The sequence below is a fragment of the Chinchilla lanigera genome, unplaced genomic scaffold (assembly GCF_000276665.1).
Source record: "Chinchilla lanigera isolate Chin_1 unplaced genomic scaffold, ChiLan1.0 scaffold00033, whole genome shotgun sequence".
NCBI classification, from domain to species: Eukaryota; Metazoa; Chordata; class Mammalia; order Rodentia; family Chinchillidae; genus Chinchilla; species Chinchilla lanigera.
This window is the reverse complement of record NW_004955434.1, coordinates 6,383,916-6,405,336: the sequence shown is the minus strand read 5'-3', so window position 1 is coordinate 6,405,336 and position 21,421 is coordinate 6,383,916. Positions and strand designations below refer to the sequence as shown.

General features: G+C 38.8%; 1 long non-coding RNA gene across 3 annotated transcripts; it reads right to left on the bottom strand.

The window, feature by feature from the left end:
* Positions 1–7,971: 7,971 nt before the first annotated feature.
* Positions 7,972–21,220, bottom strand: LOC102015043. Of its 3 annotated transcripts, none has more exons than XR_001234800.1 (3): positions 20,158–20,261; positions 16,789–16,901; positions 7,972–8,941 (listed from the first exon to the last, which is right to left on the bottom strand). It is a non-coding gene; the product is annotated as an uncharacterized LOC102015043 (long non-coding RNA). The 3 variants fall into 3 exon arrangements; XR_001234799.1 differs by lacking the exons at positions 7,972–8,941; positions 20,158–20,261 and adding exons at positions 15,227–15,319; positions 21,134–21,220 and having other exon boundaries at positions 16,789–16,898; XR_261612.1 differs by lacking the exon at positions 7,972–8,941 and adding an exon at positions 15,227–15,319.
* Between the last annotated feature and the right edge of the window lie 201 nt (positions 21,221–21,421).

The following is a 21,421-nucleotide window of genomic DNA, read 5'->3' as shown; positions in this document are numbered from 1 at the left end:
TCCATGATATATGTACTCCTATAATTACTGATTTCAATCTACCAGCAAGCTCACAAAATTCCTGAAAATTTAGCAATCAGCTCCTGCATGATTCCTGCACACAAGGTTGTTGTAAAGATTAAATGAGTTAATATATGCAAAGCAGTTAGAACAGGTCCTGGCACATCATGAGCATAGTTTGATGAATATTATCTATTTTTTTAAACTATTTTAGTTTGCTTTCTCCAATGGAAATGGAAGATAGAAATAGTATATTGAAAAAAGCAGTCGCTGTGAATGTAGTTCATTTCAACCTTTTCCTAATCACATAATTTATAGACTTTTGCCAAGCAGTCCCATTCACTTATTTGAATTTCCCTTCCTCTGCTTTAATTCATCTTTTTTGGAGCATTCTAAGAATCAGAACACTGGCTTACAGCCACATACCAGGAAAGAAAAGGGGTTATAAAAAGTAAGGATTATCCCAACTGAATAATTTTCCCTTCATAATCATTTTAAGAAAGGTTTAAATACTAACTCAACTAGATATGAAAGTTTGTTTGGATATGATTACTTATGGCCCATTTTGGGGGAGAAAATGAGTTGTACTCTACCTAGCCTCTTTTCGAAATAATTTTATTCCCAAGTACTCCTAACGCAAAATAAATACGAATTTTTATTAAAAAGAATCCCAAACTATATTACTGGGAGCAGTGTGACTTTCTGCTTTTTGATTTCTGTGGGTATTTCCATGACTTTTACTTATAAAATATTTGTGTACGAATATTGTAGTTTGCCGAGTGTTTCATCAGAACTAATACTTATGCAATAAATATTTGCTGTCTATGAAAAACATGGCATTTTTCAACCTTTAAACCACAAGTTGGCCAACTGGCAGCTCTCTTCATCAACCGAACCCCTTCGACTTTGTCATTTTTCTGCACAATGTCTTGCTCTTTCTTGCTTAGCTGTTTTGTCATTCCTTTCTTTCACAGCTTCTGAATCCCTCACTTTCCTCTCCCACTCGTGAAATGGTTTCTAACTTTGTTTTTACAAACTGTATTCTCTTCTCAGTCCCTTTTCACGGTTGTTCCTTTCCTCCTGTTGCTATTACATAATTTGTTACTTCTCTCCTGAATACCACACCCAGCAGTCTTCAGATGTTAGGAAAACAGATTGTGAAGACTGATATCGAAGGAATGCAGGAGACAGTGAAGAGCTGGGGCTATAATTCTACTCAAGGGTCTGCCTGAAATCTCTCTATCTAGAAGAGTTGGAAGTTGCTCTCAACCTTTTGCCTACTGTTTCCCCCTTTATTGCGCTCCTGGCAACTACTCTTACTTTCTGACTCTGAATATGGCTACTACTCTAGATACCCCTGCACCTGAAATCATATAGTATTTGTCCTTTTGTGCTTTCAATTATTTTAGGTATATATCCAGAGGTGGAATTCCTGGATCATATTGTCATTTTTTTTTTTTTAAATTTTTAAAAAACTATCCTATTTTCCACAATGGCTTCATGATCTTCATCTCCTCCAACAGTTCACTAAAGTTCTGATTTCTCCACAGTCTTTCTGGCACTATTTTCTTTCTACTTTTTAATAATATCCAAATAGGAATGCAGTTGTATTGTCCCTCATTTTTATACACTGTTCTTTAAAGTGTGTTTTTAAACAAAAAGCTAAGCACATGAAATGTATATCACTTTCAGACTCCATTCCATATTTCATATTTCTCAAAATTCTTTGAGTTGTGTATTACCATTGCTCTTATTTTCATAGTATGTGTAGGATTTTGGTTCCAACAGCAGGCCAGAGACGATAGAATCTAAATTCTGAGGCGGTGACATTCCTCACTTGTCTGTGGTAAAAGCCATCCTGCAGGACCTTTCTGGTTTGGCAAACTGCTTTTCTTTGCCTGAGGGCAGTAGGATACTTCTTCCAGCACTCTAGTTAACCTGCCTGCAATAGACTCTTCTGTTTCTTTTTGTCAGCTTTATTAAGATATTATTCATACTTATGTGAAAAATCTGATCAGTTTTGACAAATCTGCACAGCACTGAAACCACTACTACAGTCATGCTACAAAACATTTTTTGTTTGTTTTTATTTTTGTTTTTGTTTTTTCTTCCAGTACCAGGAATCGAACTCACGACCTCACAACAAAACATTTTAAGAGAGTCCTATTTGGGCCAGGCGTGCTGGCCCACACATGTAATCCCAGCACTTTGGAGACTGAGGCAGGAGGATCATTGCAAGTTTGAGGCCAACCTAGGCTACAAAGTGAGCTCAACGCCAGCCTGAACTGCGTAATGAGACCTTGTCTCAAAAAGATAAAAACAAAAAAGAGAGTCCTACCTGATCTCTGACTTAATTCAACAAAACAAAATTGAAATATATATACACTACTGTTAACAGTAGCATAAAGTATGTTCAGAGGTTGTAAACAATACCACTCCCACATCTGCATCTCTTTTTGGTTTGTCTTACTATTAGTAAAAGTTTCCTCAGGCTATAAAAGAGAGATAGGAAAGCTGTGGAGAGGAGCTGATAGGAGAGGAAAGAGTATGTTTATTCTAAGTTAACATATTTAAATAAGAATAATACTACACTATTATAACGATTGCATTTTCCTGTATATCCAGTAAATGACTCTCTGCCTGTTGTCTGAATAATTTGTCTTTCATTAAAGAGTTTTCCCTCTTAAAGGGTGCCTTTAGACTTGCAAGTAAGATAGCTTTCTTGCTGGATTTCTTCTTTTCTTTTCTTTCTGTTTCTTTTTAATGGTGCAGGGAAATGTGGTTGCTTACTTCATCCTGATCAATAACTTATTCGGAAATGTCATTTCTCAATGGAGATATATTTATACTGATCTTATCAGATTTACTTATTTTCAAAGCGTTTTGCTTTTTCCTCAATAAACACATTATTGAGCATTTACTCCATGCAGGATATTCATTTATACTTCATGAATTTTATTTAAAGTCTGCAAACCCTTTACTAAGTGGAGGGCAATACTTCATATCTTATTTTGCTTAGAGTTTAACCATAAAATAAGTTCTTTTCCTCTTCCCAGGTTCTCGCTGATATTTTTTTCCTATAGCCCATCCACAGCTGTATGTAGCATTTGTTAATATTTCCCCCTACAAGAATATCACTGTATTCTATAATTCAAGCATTTCTCGGGAATTGGTAGATCTTTCCCCAGCATTACTCTGAGCATATCTTATGGTTTAGATTTTAAATGTCCATCCAAAAGTCTCACTTGCTTGGAGGTAGGGCCTGGTCAGAGAGGGTGAGTCAGTGAGGTAAAACCTAAAAGTATATATTCTGGTTTGGTTTGTTTTTTTTTTTTTTTTTTTGGTACTAGAAATCAAGCTCAGGACATTGCACTTGCCAGGCAGGTAACTGTGCCACTGACCTACATCAGCAGCTGGAAGCACATATTCTTGTCCCCAGCACCTCTTCTTCTCTTTCTGTGCTTCTTGGTTGTATGGAATAAGTAGATTTCCTTCACCATGCCCGTTCTGCCATGCCATTTCTTCCTTGGAGCCAGCTGATCATGACTCCACTAAATTCATGAGACTAAATAAACTTCTCATTTAAGTGGCAGATGTCAGGTATTTTGTCCCAGCAACAAGAAAGTAATAAATACAGCATAATATTACCCTTCTTATAGTTTTTAAATTTTGCTTGAATTGTTTTAATAGGATCTCCTTTAAGTTACCTCAGAATGCATATTTAAAGTATTCTGTCTTAAATCTGTCAGTCTACACATGACTCAATTCTGTCTTGACACTTCTAGTTTCAATCATGGAAGCTAATTCTAACACTAAAATAATGCTTTATATATAGAGTCTTTTCTAGTAGTTGGGTCTACAATACTCAATCTCTTCTAAAATCCCAAAAGCTTTTTGCATCTATTAAGTGTCCAGTAGTATTTAAAACTGTAGAACTGCAGAACTCAAAAAAAGGTACAGAAGTGTTTTCTAAGAAAGAATAGATAAATCAAACATCAAAATTTTTAAAATTTATGCTTCAAAGATACTATTGAGAAAATGAGAAGATATTCCACAGAATGGAAGGAAATATTTGCAATGGCCTAGTACCCAGACTATATAAGGAACACTTACAACTCCACAACAGAAATGCAGGCTACTCAATTCAAAAACAGGCACAGAAATTGAATAGATGTTTCTCCAAAGAAGATATGTAAATGACCAAGACACATATGGAAAGAAATTTAACATCATTAGTTATTAGGAAAATGCAAAGCCAAGCCACAGTCAGATCCTACCTTTTAACAACTAGGATGGCTATAAAAACAATTCTTAAGTTTAAAAAAAGTTTTTTTTGCAGTGCTAGAGATCAAACCCAGGGCCTGTTGTACGCTAGGCAAGTGCTGTCACTGAGCTGCATCCCACCCATTAGTAGTTTGTAAAATAGAAAATAACAAGTGTTCATAAAAATGTGGAGAAACAATGCAAAGCCTCCTACACAGCTGTGGGAATTCAAAGTGGTACAACCACTGTAGAAAGCAGTTCAATAGTAGTTTCTCAGTCAGCTAAGCATAGAATTATCATATAACCCAGTGATTCTGTTCCTAGGAATATACCAAACACAGGTGAACAAAAACTTGTACGTGAATGTTTATAGAACCAACATACACCATAGCCAAAAAGTGGATGCAACTTAAGTACTCATCAGCAGATGAATGTTAAACCAGATGTGATATAGCAATACATTGTACATTATTTAGCCAAAAAAAATATATATGATAATATTATGATAACTGAAAGAAATGGGACACAAGAGGCCACATACTGTATCATTCCATTTTATACAAAATATCTACTATCAGGGAATCTCTGCATACAGAAAGCAAAGTAGTGATCATTGGAAACCTGCGGGAGGGAGGAGTAGGAATGATGGCTTAATGGGTATAGGATTTCCTTTGGGGTGATGCAAATGTTCTCATACTGGATGGCGTTAATGGATGTACTACACATTGTGGGTGTACTAAATGATATACTTTAAAATAGTTAAAATGCTAAGTTCTATGTTAAATGACTTTTACCTCAGTTGAAAAAACTAATAGATAAATATATTGTTCACTGTCAATGTGTCAGACATAGTGCACATGAAGTTGCTTAAGATACTACTTGTCTGTCTCTGGACTTTGAGCTTCTCAAGAGTCTGACGAAATAATATAGAAGGAAGTTATGTTCTCTAACACACAGACTGCTGAAAACCAACCCCACCAAGGATAATGGCAGTGAAAATGGCACAAGGCTTTCCAAATAAAGCAATTTAGCAGGAGTCTTGGAATACGGATTGATTGATGGGTTCATTAAACAGTTTTTAGCCCTCCTTTCATGACAGGCACTGGAGTAGGTCAGGAATTCAATGATGGACAAAAACATTACTCATGAAACTTGCTCCTGGGATGGAGACAGACATTAATCAAGTTATTCACCACCCACAGACTGAGGTGAATGTTAGGAAGCAAAGCAACTCTCTTCTATAAAAGCACAAGATAAATGTCACCTATGTGAGGGATCGGGAAAGGCTTCCTTTTAAGGCTTCCTGAGGTCTATAGAATGGTCAAGAAATGTGGGCAAACAGTCTAAGAAGACAGACTAGCATGTTCAGAGCCTGCGGTGGGAGGAAATATGACATTCAAGGGTGTGAAAAAAGGTTATTATTTTTTAGCAAACTTTGCAAGGAGGAGAGGAGGCAGGAGAGATGAGAAAGGGCTGGTAAGTCCTGTATAAACCCCTATAAGGTTTCTGTTCTTTGATTTATTGGTGGTAGGAAGAGGGTGGAGTAGAGGTGTGTGATGATTACCTTCATGCTGGCACTCAAGACTGGACTGGATGGGGAAGAGTGGGTATGGAGCCAAGTGGAGGCTAGTTAGAAACTATTGTATCATTAAGGGAATAAAGATACTTGAAAGATGATGACAAAGATACAGAAATATTGGAGGAGAACTGTGGAACACGAGTGGAATCATGAAAGGAAAGAAGACTGGTAGACCTGCACCGTGCACAGAGGTGTGGAGGCATGAAAGCGTGAAGTAGAAGTTAGTTGGCATACGTTCAGGTCACGATAGCAGAATCCATGCAACATCCATAGTAAGGAATTGGAGAGGCTCACAACAATCAGATCGCTGTGGAACTCATTGGTAAATTTGGATCTGATCTTGGTAGACACGGGAAACTGTCAACTTAAGAAGAGAAATATGACTACTTGATTCAGACTTTACAAAAACCATTCATGGCAGAGAATAGATTTAGGGAAAGTAAAAGGAAGGTACTTTTGAATATAAACAAGGAAACTGGCTAAAGTGTTGCTGTCACTGCTCAACCTGGGAGCTAATAAAGATCTGGACCAAGCTGCCATGAAGATGGGGGAATGTGATGCATCCAAGGCTATTGCTGAGAGAGGATCAAAAGCAATTTCACCTTATGATTTGCTGATCCTATGACACACAGACAGCTTCACTATTTTCTTCCCTCCTTCCTGGTGAACCATGGATAGTTTAATGGTTATGGCACTAAACAAACAAAAAGACAACTTTGGAACAGAGTATCTGACAGTTTGGTTTCAGAAATGCCCTCCCATTTCGATATGATGCCAACTCATCCAAGCTGTCAATTCATGTTTTAGTCTTTTCTTAATGCTCTACTATTGCCTCAAAGAAGGCACTTAATAAATATTTGAATAAATGAGAACATGTATTAAAAGGCTTATTTCTCAGTGCACCTACCATATTATTATATACTATGACCAACATATGGTAGTTTTGACTAGTGTTCCATTGTCAGGCTTGCTGTACGTGTGCAGTGTGTGAACTAATATGTGATTTATATAGGTTCAAAAATTATCTCAGGCTCAAATTACCCAGGAAAAGCCTGTCTTACCAACCTCCAAGTTAAATGGAGGCAAACATTTTCTGGAACTTGTCTTTCAAGTTTGTGTTATCTCCATCTCAAGGATTCCACAAAAAAATGAACAATTCCTTTTTTCTCCCAATGTACCAGACTCCTCTGAAATGAATTCTGTTAAAGCAGATTTCTTCAATGATATAAACAAATGCCATTGGAAAACCTGGTCTGGAGGTTCCTTGTTTAGAAATCTTTGGTCTCAGAAAACTTTAGTTGAGGAAATAATTTCTGGGAGGCAAGGCTTCAAATACATTGAGGATAGGGAAAAAATATTTAAACTGACAAATCTAAAATTAGGAACTTATCTTACCAGGGTTTAAAGCTTACCAATGGATTTAACAAAGAACAGTTAGACAAAGTCTCAGAAAGGAATTAAGAAAAAAGAAATGTTATATGAAGTATGAATCGGAGATTCCAAATATATGTATATGCATATAAAATTTATACATAATTTCTTTGTAGGTTTCCTCAGTTAATTGTGATGTAAAGGTACAGAAGACATGTCATTTTAAAAATAATCATTTTGTACAATCCAAGAGACACTCCTAACCTCTTCTTATGGAAAAAGCTGGTAGACCTGTGTTCTTTTCATTTCTCTCCATCACCAAAGTCTTCCTTGAAACGAACTACTGCTGATTTAGTAGGTGGAAGTGAGAGAGTATGGTAGGGATAAATGGTAAGAGGGGATTAAGAAAACAAAGTTCAGGTAACATAAGGGTAGCACAGAATTTTGTAGAAACGGAATTCTCCATCTATATCTGTAAGTCCACTCTGGTTTGTTTTGTTGTGTGTGTGTGTGTGTGTGTGCGCGCATGCACGCACGTGTGTGCAGGTGTGCCTGCCTTTCTCTGCGTCTGAAGGAACTGACTTCTTGGATTGCTTAGTATCCACCTTAGTCTACTTTCTTCTACTTGCTACAAGTAGGAATTTTGCCATATCCAGTAACTCTGGAAGTGGTAGGACAGTGAAGATAAAGTATCCATCTGTTCTGACTGAACTCCTGATTTGCAGCATGCCTCTACCTCAGGCCATAGTTTTGCTGGTGTGTGTTCCCATATGTACGATCTTAACTTCTGTGGCTTCTTTTCTTTGTTTGGAGCCTGCTCCTTCCCTTCACCCCTCAGGCCTACAGATACCAGTGCTTCTTGACTATTGTTAGCCTTGTGCTTGAACACAATAAGTTCCTTGAACTTTGCCCATACCTTTGTAAATGTCTCTTCATTAATATACCTCAAATCCCTTTTGAATGTCTCATCTGCTTTTTTCTTAGGGCCCTGACTGATAGAATTGTCTTCTAGTATAAATGAATACTAAGCTACTAAGCTTGGACAAAGCAATCTTGGAAAATCCCAAGGAGATAGGACAACACTTTCTACTGACCTCTTTCCTTGGCCTTAGTAATGAAAACATGGGTGCTTAAATGTAATCTGTGTTTAATTATTGATGGGATAACGTTACCTTCATTAGCACTCACTCTCCTCTGGTAAGCCCAGCTCCCCAATTAATTATAAAGAAAATTATGAAACTGCTGTATGAATTAAGGTTTGAACATGTGAGGTTTGAGGTTCTTGAAGGGTAGCTCAATGGTAACACTTTCTAACTGTGCGAAGATGAGACTGTTTGCCTCTAACTGCAGTAAGCTCTACATCGTAGGAGGTGTCCAAGCTGGGTAGGCAATGGATGGGTATTGAGCATGCTGATTTTAAGGTCTTTTTCAGTGTCAACTCTTATGATTCTAAGCTTCATGTCCTATCACCATAATATTTATTATGGAAGGGATGGCTATTCAGTTGGATAGTCTAACAAAATGCTACACAAAAATAAATAGACTCTAAGCACTCACTCTTACAGAAAATTCCATCTTCAGTAGAATGTTGTAGGAACCCTGGTCTCTGATTCACTCCCAGTTCTCAATGAAAACTTGTGTAGCAATAATAGTGACTCAGTATTTCTGCGCCTTGGTTTTCTCACATTTTTCTCATAGTTCGGTAGAGGACATTCAGTAAGACAAAATCTAGGACAAAGATAAGTACTCAGTAAATGCTTTATATTCACCATTAAACTATACTTCCTACCACATCAATTTATGGTGCAAGGGTCAATAAGAATGCATTTAGGAATTATTTTTTAATTTAAACACCACCAATCAATGATCAACACATTCACTTTAACATCTCTCAGGTTCACATGGTGTCAAAGACTCTTCCTAGAGAGAATTTATATTTAAAGATTTTATAAGCAAATTCTACTCATACAGTGTTATCTATCTTCCACCATTTTGCACCTGGAGCATCAAAACAGTGATAGAAGCCAGGTACTGTAATCTCCACTTATGAAGGGAGGAAGGTACAAAGGGCAGAAAACTTCACTTATACTGTAAGTGATCTCAATCTTCCATTGACTCTCACAGACATTTTACTCTGGTTGGGGAAAATGATTTAAAAAAGTTAAAATCAAATTACACGTAGCAGCATAGGCACACTACATGATGAAAGTCAAATAATCTCTAAGTACAATTACGAGTTAATAGAATAGGAAAACCCTTTGGTTTTGGGCAATCTGAGAATTAGAGAAACACGCAGTCTGGGTTCAGAGGACAGGTACAGGAAACGTGACCAAGTTCTAGCTCCTTCCCATTGAAGTAAGTCACTTAGAACAAGCTCCCCAGCCATTCTAAGCCTCAGTTTCCTGATCCACAAAATGAGATTTATGACAGAAATTTCAGTTGTGAGACTTCATTGAGATAATCTAATTAGACTGCTTATCACAGCCCCTACTGCAGAGTGCTGAATAAATTGAGCTCTTTTTCTTACAAGACAACTCAACAGAATCCCAGTAGGGAGCTAACTTTCCCAAAGCCATGGAGCTGGCTAGTGACAAACAAGAGACTGAAGCCCAGTTTCTGTCCAGTGTATTTTTGTTATAAATGAAGCACAGCTTAATTGGGTTTTGAATGATGAGTGATAAGAGTATCAGCTAAAAGGGAGGATGAGGTCTAGATATTGTACTACTTGCAATCTACTGACGCTCTTCTTCCAGGAAGCAGGCACACCACAAGAACCTATGCAGAAAGCACAAATACATCAAATTCCTCTAGAATGTTCTTGTCTCCCTCCTATGTGTGAAACTGCGTCATGTTTAAACACCTTATAAAAAGGTTCACTTGTGATTTGAGTGACCAAATCCCCTCAGATAGGTATAAAAGCACGTGCTTACAATTCTGAGTCTTACTGTGACTAACCCCATAGTGAGGCCCCGATGTAGCTGGTTCTGGCAGGATGAACATGGAGGTGAATCTTAAAGGGCCAAAGGAAGGCCTGCTACAATCCATTGTTGAGGTCGGCCCGTGTCTTGCACCACACATACTCTCAGCTATTCTGCATCAGTGGGAACTTTTCGTTTCCAGCCTCTATCCAGAAAACATTCTTCTGCTCACACGTTCTAAGCAGGAGCACAGGGGCCTCACCACCAGTTACCATGCCTGGTGACTTACGGGACCGGCTTTATCACAGTGCATTAAGGCTGAATGAATGTGGGCCCTCAAGATGTAAATACTAGTGAAACTTTAACTAAGATGGAGCTTAAAACTATGCTTCAGTCTTTTCCCTGTTTAGATCTCTTCAGTTAAAAGTATTTACTGTTCCTTGTCTTTTAAAGTTGTTTCACATCGGCTCCAGTAAATTCCAGTGAGCACAGGGTGACCCAAAATCTCTATTGGGCTCTTGCAGCTCCATCTTCCTGATGGAGCTTTCTTGGAACAAAAGTAGAGCCTCCTTGGGCTTAGAAACTGCTTTTCTGGTTAATGAGGACAGCACAGTTTTATTTCTAATTATGGTAGTCCCCTTTATAATGTCATGTTTCTGGAAGAGATTGGGAAGTTTGCATCTTTAAACGCCAAGCCAGCAAAACAGTTGCAGCATATATTAAACTCTGAGTAATTATAATATTTTATTTAATTACTTAAGACTAGAAAAGAGGCTTCAACACGTACCCTCTAGATCAGGGGCAAGTATGATCAGAGGACATTCCGTGGCTAAGAAACAGGACTGAGTTGGGAGACCTGCAGTTTTATGAACTTGTACATTACCATATATCATGAAGAAAGCCAAGGAGATGGTGTTCTCCCTTTTACCAACATGAGAAATTTATTTAACCTTCTTTCTTAAAGAATAAGGTGCTGTTTCTGTGTTTAGAGGGTCTTGCTTCAATCAACTATATGGATTTTAGCAAATTAATATGGTACTGATGCTCATTTTTCAAAGTATACTACGCAGCAGCACTGCTGACTTTTGAATCATTTTGGGGGAGCTTCTGCATGTTTGACTTGTATCCCTCTAGCTAGGTCCTCTGTTTTGGTTTCAGTGGAGTTACTTATCTTTATCCTTATAACCAGAAGGAGTTTGCTAACCACATTTTCTCTTTGGGAAATATGACCAGTGGTACCTGGCATACCATCATGGTAATAAAAGACAAAAGGTAGTAATATTCCCTCTCCTTACTTCAGGTGGCCTTCTATGGCAATTCAGGTAAGATTTACTTCAAGAAAGAGGCCAGCATGTTATGACAATCTGGCTTGATGCCTAGCATTTCCACATGAGCTACCTCTGAGTCTCATATTCTACATATGTAAAAAGGGGTACTAAAATCAATCCCTTAGTTTTCTCTAAGAATACTGAGATAACACAGAAAAGCACTGAACTTGGGATGGAGGAAGTGATTGCTACATGTTGCCATTCTCTTTTCCTCCAAGGTGGTCAGATATATTATTTAAGAGCCTGCTTAGGAAAGAAAAGTTACAATAGAAATTTCAAATATTGTTAATGTAGCTCAAAGTGTTCACAGATAAATAACTGGAAAAGACTGGAGAAAGCTCTAACTATACAATTTATTTCATGTAATCAACCTTTAGGCCTTTCAGGCAAGAGGTAGATCGAACAGCCTGCGTAAGAAATATATGATCAAGCAGGAGATTAGCTTTGGCTTACTTCCCGCCAGGAACAATATCAGGTCATGTTTACTGTGCAGATGCTCCTTAAGATATCTGAGTTGAGCGAGGCCCTAGGTTCCAGTCCCAGCACTGAAAAAAATAGTGAGGCAGGTGACATCAGATTCAAAATAAGGTATGCATCAGTTTCTTCTAAGAGCATCCAAAGAGGAAGCACAGTGTCGGGGAAAGAATCCTGGCTTTTGACTTCAAGTCCCATTACCTCTTAGCTAATTAAACATCTCTGGAAACAAGTTCTACCTTTAAATCTACTGTATAGGAAAGAGAATTTTGGATTCCCTCACAGGACTATTTGAAGGAGAGAATCGCAAACTTCAGTGGATGTGTGAAGTTTCTGAACATCTTGTTTAAATGCAGAGTCAGTAAACTTGGGGTAGATGTTGAGATTCTGCATTTCTTGCAATACTTAGGAGTTTCTAATTCTTGGCCTGAGGACCAGATTTTAGAAAGCAAGGGGTTAGAGAATGGTTTAAGATATTGTACACATAACAAGGACTTGTAAAACCTTGTATCCAACAGGCAGAAACCAATGCTAATAGTAGCAGCGATATTCATGTTCTCCGGAGACATTTTCTTTAAGAAGTAACACTATGGATTTTTACATCTTTTCATTCTATATTGGTCTTTTCAGTGATCCCCCAACAGTATCTGTATCAAAATTAATTTTTATTTAGCATGATTAAGATGGGGGTCTATGGAATGTACCACAGCTAATACAATATAGATACTGGAAGGAAGAAAAGGAAGGATAAGGAAAGGAGGAAGGAAGGAAAGGAGGAAGGAAGATAAAAAGGATAGAACTACGTTGTTTTTATGGAAAGAAATGGAGATCTCCAGTGGATAGTCCCAATGATGGTCTTAGAGGTAAAGGGATGTGATAGGACAGAAGTAGAAGGTTCATGGTCATACCACATTGAGTTAGAGGCAGCAGTCTGTGAAACAGACTAGTTGAAGGTATTTTCATCAATGGTAAGAAAGTTAGGGCTGCTGCTATGAGTATCTATGGCTTGATACATTTCTAGAACTATTTGTTCTTTTTTGTTTTGTTTTCTGGTACGGGGAATCAAACTCACGACCTCGCACTTGCCAGGCAGGTGCTGTGCCTCTGAGCTAAATCCCCAGCCCCATAGAACTATTTGTGATATTTTATCTGTCCACATGGCTATATCATCTCACAGGCCTCTGGAAACGACTCAAACATGAAGAAATTATTTTTGTCAGAAGCATTATCTTTTAGAGCTAATCCAAACACCATGGATCTTATCTGTAAGTGAAGAGTGTTTATTGAGCACTGACTGTATGCACAACCTGACCATAAGTACAATCTCTTTTTGTATGGCTTTGTGGTTGTGCACTGCATGGCCAAACTGGTATACACATTCAATAGCTGGTCAGCTTTGCCTTCTCATCAGCTTTTGGCAAGTGACCTTTCCTCCTAGGTTTTGAAAAGACTTCATATATAATACTGAGTTCCTCTCTACTAACATTTGGACTAACAAGATAAAACAAAAGACAGGCATTTAAAGGTAAAGTTCCCTCAGGATTCCTTATGCAAATATTGCCTCTGGGTGGCACCCAGTTTCAGATTGTGCTCCTTTCTACACAGTTACTCCTCATCCTCACTCCTGCTAATTCTCTCCATTAGTATCTATCACCATTTCAGATACTCTAGAGTTTTCTTACCTATTTTGTTATCATCTATCTTTCCCATGCAGATAGTGGAATTTTCCTTGCATTGTCTACTGCTGGTATCCCAGCAATTGCAATTGTATTTGCAATGAACAAGTGTTCAGCAAGTATTTGTTGAACAAATACATTAATAGTGAGGATTTATAGCAGATAACTGTTTGCCAATATTTTCTTAAATAGAAAAGGAACTATGAGAAGAGATGAACTGGTCCCACACTCTCAGAGGCTATTCCTGGACTTTTGCAAACCACATTTAAGTTTTTATTATTTAAGTTCTTTTCTTTCAGACAGAGAGCTTTCTATTTCCTACTAAAGATGACACCCAATACACTACATTGCCCATGACTTGATGAATATTTACTGGGCCATGAACATGAGTAGGACACCTTCTTCCTGTACACTTCCATAAGCAAGGTACTTCTGGGACCACAGAGGGAGTTTGCTGGAGAATTAACTGCCTGAGAACTTCCTGGAGAGTACAAAGCCATTCCTGAGAGCAAAAAAAAATCTCTTTCTCCTTGCCTTAGTGACCAAAGAGCCACAGAAGCAGAACTGGGGAAGATGACTAATCTTTCTGCAGGCAGGCAAGAAAAAAGAGTCTGAGCTCCTTGTCCATAACATAATGAATCAAGGAGGAACATACAGCTTCTCCTGAGGTTGAGGTTGGTCAGAAATGCCGGTCTCTAACTCAAAGTTTCCAGGGGCTGCGCCAGTTAGGTTCCCAGCCTATTTGGGGTATCTTGAAACTATAAGCCTTAAGTTTAATGCCAAGGTCCTTTAGAAGCTACTGAGATCACCATGGTTTACTGGCTTCGCCCTTTAAGGGTAGCTGTAACAGTGTCTAACAGAGGAGACTGTTGTAGTGACCTGACCTTGGAAATGATTTGGTGGGAGCTGGGCTCCAGTTTATGAATCCTATTTTCAGTCCCCATGCAGTGTTAAGACTTAGCCCAATTTCCAGACCATCCCCTACCCAGGCTTGAAAATGGCTCTATTTCATGCAGTGCAGCAGGAGGTAAGCGGGTTTTTGTGTGAAGGTGATGGTGCCGAAGATATTATGAACATTAAAAACTGCCTGCACATGGCTTAAAGCCACTCAGCCATTGCCCGTCCTGTGCCATGCCTCATGGAGTGTATGCAAGTTCAGAGCTCCCTTTGAAATCAGTGACAGTTATGAGCTTGGAGCAGCTCTGTGGGGCGCTGAGCAATATAATAAATGAACCCCTTTGAAGACTGACCATTGTAGCTGGGCTTTTTTGTGCTATCCGATCCTGATTCCTCAGGAGCGTTCTGTGGGATGGGAGTGACCGAACAATATAACTCCCTCTGGTTTTCAACTTTAAGCTTGACAGTTGGGAAGGGTCTAGGAGAGCTAGTCTTACCCTTTCCTTAAAGAATTAGCCTTTGGTACCCTTTTGATATCAGCCTCTAGGATAAACCACCCCATGCCCACAAACCTCCAGTTAAAACAAAAAACAACAAAAGCTACGTTTCATCCATGTAAGCTTACTGACCTGTGAAGCAACAACAATAAGAAGAAGATAAATAGAACAAAACAAAAACATAGGTATTGTCTGTCAGAGAAGAAGGAGGTTTATTTGCATATAGGAGATTTTTCAGAGCATTTATTTATTTAGAAATATATAATATAATCTGGGGTATTTCTCATGTTTCTCCTGTGCAAATTAAGTTGATATCCTGAAATAAAGATGAGATTTCTTAAATATGGTATTCTTAAAAGTCAATTAAAGCCTTTTGTTTTTGCTTTTCACTAAACATTCCTAAATGGCTGGTGTACATATTTCAAATAACTAAGTTCAATAAGTATGTTCAGGTTGGCTGCCTTTAAATGTATTTAAAAAGACTGAATTAATTGGCTTTACTTTATAAGTACAAGTTTGACAGATTATTTGGTTGCTAACACCTGTGCTCCATGCAGATTTTAACTAAATTTTGCTGAAGCCCTTCTCTAGTTCTGGAGGTCGTTTTGTTATCTCATTGTGAAAGGGATACTGTTAACTCTGCTTAGCAAATATGAAAACTGAGGTGAAAGAGTTCTGGGGGCAAAGCAAGGAAGTGGCAGAGGTGGTGTCTAAACCCAGGCCTGGTTACCCTCTCATTTTGTCCAAGTTCTACTGCAGTACTCTAGCTACTTCTCAAACTGTAATAATTTTTTCCTTTTTGCAATTAAAGTAACATGTTATTTATTTACATGTTACTCATTTACAATGCGAACTAAGACCTCAGAGGGGCCGATGAAGGATTGTAAGAAAAGTTAGTATCAGGTGAAATGCACTTCAAGGAAATGTATTTCCAGATAATATATCTAATAGGAAAGTTCCTAGTCCCTTCTACCACTTTGAAACTGTCCCTAAAGTGGGGACAAAAATAGAATAGTCTTTATAGTTAGTGATTTGTATAAGAACGCTTTCAGTTTACTTTCTTATAGTTGACCATGTCAAAATGAGGGGAGGTGGATATCAGATTAAAAAAAAAAAGTGAAGTGTAGATAAAGAGCAAGTGGAAACATAGTAAGTGGAGACCAGAGGTAAGTCAGCACATGCAAAGACATGTGAGGGTGAAGGCGAGACACAAAACTAAAAATGCTTGTAATATAATGATAGAAACAATAGCTAATATGTACTGAAGATTTATAATTTTCCAGATACAGTGCTAAACATTTTCCCAATGATTGTCTCACTGAGTTCTTACTGCAGCACTGTACAGCAGGTACTATTATTTGTGCTACTGGGTAGATGAGGAAACTGAGGCACAGAGAAGTTAACAGGCTCACTCTCAGTCACCTACTAGGTGTTGAATACTGGATTTGAACTCAATGCATTCTGCTTTCAAGTCCAGGCTTTTTACTATCCCTAGCTCTGTACCATGTAAACACAGACGCATTGTCATTGCTCATGAAAAACTAATGGCCTCCTGGCATTTGGGTCTAAGAGAAATGGTTCTCTGTCCCCTCACGAGAGTCGCACCCTTGGTACAGAAGCTATTTCCTCTCTTAACATTATCCACGTTGCTAACACTGTGGCTGATTCTTGTTGGGTTCCTCAGTACCAGCCAAGGTCCAACGCCAAAATACAGTTCAACGAAAGTAAGCAATAGTAAAAAGAGCCAAAATAATATGGGTCAAGTGTTTAGTTTGGATGGGTTACCTTGATCCTGAGTTGTAATCTAAACTATCTGAAGAGATGAATGGACTTCATGTCCTTCAGGCAATCCTCTGTGGAGTCTCCTTAGCTGTAAACATTCCTTGAGCACTGCTCTGCTGGAGGAAAAAGAAAAATCACAACCATATAGAACGGGGACCATAAATCTGGAGTGAATCTAATCTCAGTTGTGCCTTTAATGTTACTCAGCAGTCCTATTACATGTGCTTCTCCCATTTCCCTCAGCTGCTATTCCAAACTTTTGCCACTCTTCAAAACTTCCAATCTTCTCTCTTTGGGATGACGTTGCTTGTAATTTATGGACTCGCAGTAATCAGAACTGGCTTTTCATTGTGCACAGCCCCCTACTCCCTTCTCCCATAGAGCCCACCCGTTCTGGTGCCTGCTCTGTCCTTGTCCTCCTCTCTAGCAAAAGACACATTCCCTCTCATAGGCAACCCCATCCACTGAACTATGGATATTATTCCTCCTTGCCTCATTAGGACAGTGGAGTTAACCATATCTTTTTTATTTTTTTAAAACTTCAATCCTTCCTTGGTTATTTCTCATTGGCACGAGAATATGTTCATCTTTTTTTTCTTAAAAAAATGCACAGTAAATAAACAAAAGCCCTTTAATGACTCTCATGCTTCTTCCTTTGATAACTATTTTTAGAAAGTGTGACCTAAATTTGTTACCCATGATTTTATATCATCCGTTCACTCTTTGACCCATTCTTACCTGGCTCTACTCACATCACAGTATATTGCTCTGACTACTCTTGCATTCTTGGACCTCTGGCTTTGGCTTCTGTGATAAATGTCTCTTCCTTCTCTCTCCTTGCTTACGTCCTTCTGGACTGAGTGCTCCATCTCCATTGTCATAGCGGGTTTCTATTCTTTTACCATCCCCTTAAGTATCAATGTCTTCTTTTCCCACCTTATTCACGTTGAAGGAATCTTGTCTTTGCCAATATCTTGCATCTAATTCTCTATCCTGAGCTCTTATCCCATGTCTCTGACTTTTTTCTAAATAGTTCCTTCTTTGTGTCCTACAGGGACTTCAAACTTGGCACATTCAGAACAGAGCATGTTCATGTCTGCTTTGAGGCCCATCTCCAGTCATTCCACAAAATCTGTTCTTCCTATATTTATTTATTTATTTATTTATTTTTGGGTTTTTCTCCGGTACCGGGAACTGAACTCACGACCTTGTGCTTGCCAGGCAGGCGCTTTGCCGCTGAGCTAAATCCCCAGCCCTCTTCCTATATTTTTTATATTAGTATTTAGGCATATCTCCTGTTGTTTGGGTTGCCTTTTTGAAACAAGGTCTTGCTATGAAGTTCAGGCTAGCCTTGAACTCACTGTGTAGCCCAGGCTGGCCTGAACACACAGCAATCTCCGTGCCACAGTCTCTGGAGTGCTGGGATTACAGGCGTGTGCCTCCACACCTGACCCAGTATCTAGGTACCTCATCATGTCCCCTTACCCTGGCCTAGAACCTCTTAAAATTTGAATTTTAGTAGTCAACCTGTATTATAACTATTAAATTAATTTAACTCTCTCCTCTCCTTCTGAATCCTTGAAAGAAAACCAAATGATTCATTTGGAATCCAAATGAGAGTCACAGGATAAAAGAATGCAAACAGCAGAGAAAGAAAGAACAAAGCAGATTGTTAGTGAGAAATGTACTTTATGGCAAGTGGTGCTCATTGGTCAAGACCAAAAATATCCACATTTTTTTTCAAATGTTCATCCTTCTGGCTAATTGGTGCTATAAAGAGTCCACACTATAAGTAGCAGAGCTAAATAAGGTATGCCTTTTGTATTTGCTTCACAAAGTTGTTATAAAAATTAAGCGTGGTAACGCAGGAACTCAATTTGTCAATGATAAAGCTCTACATAAACGTGTAGTATTGCAGCACAGCCATTTCTTAGAGACTGTCAGTTCGGGGTCACTAGTTTCCATTGTGGCTACACGGGCTAGCATCCAGTAAATTTTAGGAAACACTGGGCCTTGATCCGCACTACAGAATCCCAAATATACACACAAGAATCCCAAATATACCACCTGCAGAGATTTCATTTGCTTTAAAGGCCAAGGATCTTTTTTTTTTTTTCATTTCAAAAAATGCAAAAGACTTTCTGTTTTTGAAACAATAAGTGGCACTGACATCTCTCAAGACTGAAAGCACTATTGTCTCACTTTAAGCACCACCTTATTATTAGGTGAGGATGTTGTTGGCAGGAATGAATAATTAGGTAACTCTTTGTGGGCACGTTTTATTCAGGTCCCTAGGGGAACATACAATTGTAACATCTCCTCGGATTATTTCACAAACATATGGCAAACGAAGCACCTGAGCCAGATGTACGAGCATATTATAGTATGTCTGTTTTAACTTAAAACTGTGAAATACATCAGATGGTGAAGTTATTTTGGTCCTGAACATCCATCATGGAAACAGTGTGGAAATATCTTTTCTTTATTGTCCGTTTTACTTGGGCTGGAAACAATTAAGAACAAAATAGCTTGGAAATCATCACTTGCAATAGAAGATTCCAGGTGAAGTTCAAGACTAATGAAGTAACCGGCCTGGACTTACATGGACCTCAACCATCTCCAGGTAGCTTTTTGATGCCTAGACCCAGTGTCCACAGCTAGCAGGTCTGGCATCTCACTTTACTCATGATTATTTTCAATTGTCTTCCTTATCTTGTGCACTGCACATGGGTAACTTCATATGGATGTTTTAAATAGTAAGAATATATTCTTTATGGATTCAGTAGGGAGTTTTTGTTGATTTTTAAAAGCCTATTTTAGGGCCAGGGATATAGCTCAGTGGCACAGCACCTGCCTGGCAAGTGCAAGGTGGTCCTGAGTTCAATTCCAGGTACCAAAAAAAGAGCCTGTTTTATCGGTATTTATTTTACTAAAGAGTCATAATTTGATAGGGGTGGCTTGAAATCATGATAATCTAAGCAGAAATGTCCATCTCCTTTGCTATTGGGAACAGTGTTTCAAAATGAATAGCACAATTTTTAATCTATATTTCTCACATTTCAAAATTAAAAAATACAGATGCCATTGAACTCGCCAAGTATGTAGCATTGCTCTTAGTCTAATAAAAAAACAAACACAGGCACGAGGAAGTCTACCTTTCCTTCGCTACATATGTATGAATTCCATTACCATTAATGAGCGTGCTGCCCATTTGCTGAAGAAAATGTGGACCGAGCCACAGTGGAACCTATTACTCTATCCTCTTAAAAGTAGTTGCATCACATTCTGGAGCTTTTCCTGAGAATTAGAAATACATAACATGAGCGCCTGCAAATAGTATGGCAGCAGTGGTATCAGAGAAAAGGCACTTACTTTTTATAACCAGTATGGCAATATAGTGAAGATTTGGGGGTTGAATTGCTATAGTTGGCAAATGTTCCAGCCGACAGTAGAGGTGGTCCACAGAGCCTTGGATACTCTAGCTTTGTGTTGCATCAAAACAAGGAAACAAAATATTTATGAACTTTATTCTGACTCGCAGTCCTTTCCTCCTTTGAAACAGCAATTCTCTGCAGGATGATATGTATAGATGTGCAGTTCACATGCGCTGTTAGCCAGAGCAGCATTCCGGAAATGTGGTGCACCTGTGTTTTCTTGGTCACCCGGCTGTCACGGGGGTGCCTTAAAGCACTCTCTCCATGATAAGTGAGTAGGGGGTGGGGCAGAGGAGAGGGAGGGGGGACAGGATCTTACCATGCCTCTCTCCCTTTTGTTCCTTTAATTTCTTCACATTTTTTCCTTTAATTTCTTCACATTTTTTCCTTTAATTTCTTCTCATTTTGAAAGCTTTGAGACATAGATTTAATTTTAGGTGAAGCTGCCAGGTTTATCCAGTCCAGAGATGTTGATAGATCCCAATACAGGACTGAGGTAACCCTGTATTCCCTTATACTCTATCAATCTCACAGGGCTGTAGTTATATTTATAAAACACACATCTAGTGTTGCAGAGCTGCTCAGGTCAGGGCATTCAGAGTCACATGGCATCAGGTAAACAACCCCACAAAGCTGCATCATGCAGAGGCCCCCTTTGGAAAGCTTCTAACCCAACACCCTTTCTCAGGACCCACAGCACTGTTAGCGTGTTAATGACCCTAGAGGTCAACAAACCCAGCACTCTGATGAGTCTGAGAAATGGACTTTTAGCATCAGGAAGAATTACAAAAAGCCAAACAAATGAATAGCAATGAAGGCAGACAGCAAAACAGAAATACTGATTTTGTGTCCTTACCTTCACTCCCCTACCCCAAGATTTAAACTTCTGACAGTAAAAGCAATACTATTCTGACCTTAAAGGGCAGAAGTTCTGTTGCCAGTGGTGGTGTGAAGAATCATTCCTCAGCGGCACTAGTACCAGCAGCCCCAGCGGCGGCGGCAGTGGCAGCAGTAACTACAAAAACTGGAGTTCAGTCATATTGGCATCAGATTCTGGAAAGGGGAGGGCAGACAGGGAGGGAGTCTATTGGCCTAAAAAGCTGAAACATCTGCTGGAGTTATTAACAGCTTTTTGGCTGAGTTCAGCAGCAGGGCACTTTGTGGTTGATAGATTCTTCTCTCAGCAATTCAAAACAATGCAG